General features: G+C 39.4%; 1 pseudogene; it reads right to left on the bottom strand.

Moving 5' to 3' along the window:
* Positions 1-703: 703 nt before the first annotated feature.
* LOC135229429 (olfactory receptor 6F1-like) lies at positions 704-3314 on the bottom strand (annotated as a pseudogene).
* Between the last annotated feature and the right edge of the window lie 397 nt (positions 3315-3711).

Below are 3711 nucleotides of genomic sequence, written 5' to 3'. Positions count from 1 at the left end.
AGTGGCATCTGGGGTCTTAAAAGCCAACAAGAGGCAATCTAAGATCCATGGATTGATCCCAACCCACCTGGAGCAAAGGAGAATGAAGAACCCCAAAGTCAAAAGGAAAATATGAGCCCAAGAGACCCTGATGGAGCAGGAGAAAAGGGGGTGCAGAACTCAAATTCTAGTAAAAAGACTAGACTTAATGGTCTGGCTGCAACTAGAGGGACGGACCCCGGAAGACATGGCCCCCAGACTGTCTGTTAGCCCAAAACTAAAACCATTCCCTGAAGTCAACTCTTCAGACGAAGATTAGACTGGGCTATATATAAGTCACAAAATGATACTTGTGAAGAGTGTGCTTCCAGTCTAATCTTTGTCTGCAGGTGAGATGAGAAGGCAGAGAGGGACAAGAGTTGGTTGAATGGACACGGGAAATACAGGGTAGAAAGGAGGAGTGTGCTGTCACATTATAGGGAGAGCAACTAGGGTCACATAACAACGTGTGTATAAATTTTTATATGGGAAGCTAACTTGAACTGTAAACTTTCACTTTAACCACACACAAATAAAACCTAAAAACTTGTTTTGTTTTTATGAATGAGCACTTTATGTGTTTTACTTTAATGTAAATTGTTCATAATAAACCAGTTTAAAGACAAAAATTATTTTAATTGCCAAAAAAAAAAAAAATCTAAGTCGAAAGTATATCACATATGTACTGCAAAATTACATTTAGGTAGAGCTCATTAACATAGAAAGGAAATACCTGATTTAGTAAATTTTATTCTGTATATTCCTAATGATTTTCTTCACTTAACATTAAATCTTGGATACAATTCCACGTCAAACTGACTTATCCACTTTAAAACTAAAACTGCTCTCTCCTTGTTTTTACTGTAGGGAGATGAAGAGCAGATGTGGGAAAATGTGTTGAAGGTAACTTTTATTGAGAGTGATACTAGACATTGCTTTTGTGGTCTTGAGAGTCGGTGACTCACCTTTGGAAATATAAATGCTATTTGTCTTCAAGGGAAGTGAGCAAGTTTACACCAGTAGTTTTAGTTATTTAGAAGTTCCCATTAAATAAGCTTAGAAATATTGAATATTTAGTCATGAATTTGAACCTTGTCCTCACAGTGAATAAAGTAGGGAAGCGGACCATGTATAATTTGATTCATTTTTATACCACAAGAGGTAGATCTTCAACATAGACATGCTTTTTGAATAATACTATTCATCACTGATACAACGAAATATTTTTTCGTATTTCCCTCAAACCCCTCTTCCACTCCATTTTTAATTGGGGACTTGGAAGGAGTTTCAAATAATGAAAACAAGGTTAAGTGAATAGCTGCTATTCAGCATAAAGGCTTTTCTCCTACGAGAAAGCACCCTCATTGCATAGGTGTAAACCAAAGAAGAATGGGACATGTAGAATAGAGCTGCAGCCTGGTTCAGACTATAGATCCCTGGTCTGCTTCTTCTAACCCAGAGCCGTAGAAAAGTGTTCAGATGGAGGGAAACGAACCCTTCATGTGTTGATGATTAAAAAGGGTCATACCTTGGTTCCCTAAGGAATGATCCCCTTTGGAGAAAAATCAGTTAACTACTATAATTAGCAGTACATTGTTTTTCCTCTGAAGCCACAGGATGCCATGCCCTTGGTGACTTGCGTGGACTAACAATCAGAAGCTCATCACTCTTTTGGTCTCTATGAGTCAAAAATAGACTCCATGGCACACAACAAACAAGGACAAAACTTTTATGCAAAGGGCTTCTACTGTCATAGCCAAACCTTCCCCCATCCTGATTATCTACTTTTTACTATTCATCACCCACATTTTGGATAGCTTAGTAAACTTGTTAAACAAATGCGGCACATTATACTTGCAGTTCCTAATTTCATATGTATCTATTTTATTATATTTTATCCAAAAAAATTATGCTGAAATAACTGTATGTTTCAATTTCATTTATCATTTTGTTTAAACTTTTCCTATTTCTCACACCTCATCATTCATAAATATCATTATTCTTAAATTGTTCACTTTTGTGATAAAAAGAAAAACTTTAAAAAGGACAAGAATGTATAATCTGTTTCGTAAAATATCCTTCTCACTGCATGTGCTCCTAATTTTATAAATGGAACTCAAGGACAAAATTCTCCTTAAAAAACAAAGTCTGCTTACATCAAAAACAGTAGCACCAATTTACTCAGTTTTTTGTTGTTTTTCACCTTTTTTTCCCCCTTCCCTGTACGTAGGGTCCCCCATGAGCCTTAATCAACTCTATGACAATGGGTTGGCTATCATGGATGGTTTACTTTGTTTTCTCATATTCTTACTTGAGACCTCTATACATCTGGACACAATTTACAGGAGATTTGTTATGTTACAGGCAATTTATTTTCTCTTCCATTTCTTTAGCACTGTTTCTCTTACTTTCTTGTTACAGAGCATATAGATGAACGGGTTTAGAACTGGAGTCACCACAGTGTTCAGGACAGTGACGGCCTTGGTCAGATCTAAGGTGTCCTTGATTGAGGTTCGGACATGAAGGAACATGGTAGATCCATACCACATGAGCACCACGGCTAGATGAGAGGAGCATGTGGAGAAGGCTTTGCTCCAGCCGCTGGCTGAGGGGATCCTGAGGATGGTGCTAATGATGAAGACATAGGACACCAGGGTGATGAGGCAGGAACTTAAAATTACCACAAAAACAATCACAAAGGCCATGAGCTCCACTACCTGTGTGCTGGTACAGGCCAGGGCAATCTAGGGGGCAATGTCACAGAAGAAGTGATTGATGGCATGTGGGCCACAGAAAGAGAGGTCACTGATGAGGGCTGTGGGCACTGTAATGGCCAGGAATCCACAGACCCAGCAACCTAGGGCCAGCTGCACTGAAAGCAAGCTGCTCATGATGGCACCATAGTGTAGAGGATAGCAGATGGCAAGAGAGCAGTGGTAAGCCTGGCTGCCAGGAGGAAGTATTCTGTGCAGCCTAATGAGAAAACAAGGTACATCTGCAAAAGGCAGCCAGTGAACAATATGGTCTGGCTTTTCCCCAGGAGGATGGCCAGGGTCTTGGGGACTGCAGCTGTGGTATACCAAATCTCCAGGAAAGAGAGTTTACTCAGAAAGAAGTACACGGGGCTGTGGAGCTGGTGAGAGGGACTCACCGACGTTAAGATAGCAACATTACCACCGACTGGGAGGATGTACATCACTAGAAAAAACATGAAGAGAGAGAGCTGAAGGGTCTTGGGAGCCTGGAAAGCCCAACAGAAGAAATTCCTGGAAGACAGTTCCATTGTCTGTGCCCATTGTGGTACTGAAATAAAGCAGGAAACAGAGACTCAAGACTGAAAGACTTTGAAACAAATTACACACTCCTAGAAAAATGAAAATAAATGAATTCTTGAAAGAGAGTGAACTGAATGTAGATATTCAGACATTTTCTTACATTTATGAATGCCTCTTCTGTACCCAGAGGAGTGAATGGTTAGTATCTGTTAATTTAATGCAGCAGTAAGTCATTTGTTACTATAACCAAGTATCAGTTTAGGACACTAATCTGCAAATAATTTTATCTTTTTTGCAAAGATTGTAAATTTAAGATACAAGATTCAAATCCAGCCTCTCTGCTCCTATCAGCCTGTTCTAGGCATCACCATGCATTTGTTTCAGCCGTAAATTAAATCTAAACCCACAAGGACTGACT

Source organism: Loxodonta africana, unplaced genomic scaffold (genome assembly GCF_030014295.1).
Source record: "Loxodonta africana isolate mLoxAfr1 unplaced genomic scaffold, mLoxAfr1.hap2 scaffold_29, whole genome shotgun sequence".
NCBI lineage: Eukaryota > Metazoa > Chordata > Mammalia > Proboscidea > Elephantidae > Loxodonta > Loxodonta africana.
Note: the sequence above shows the minus strand (reverse complement) of the source record. Positions and strands in the feature narration are given on the sequence as shown.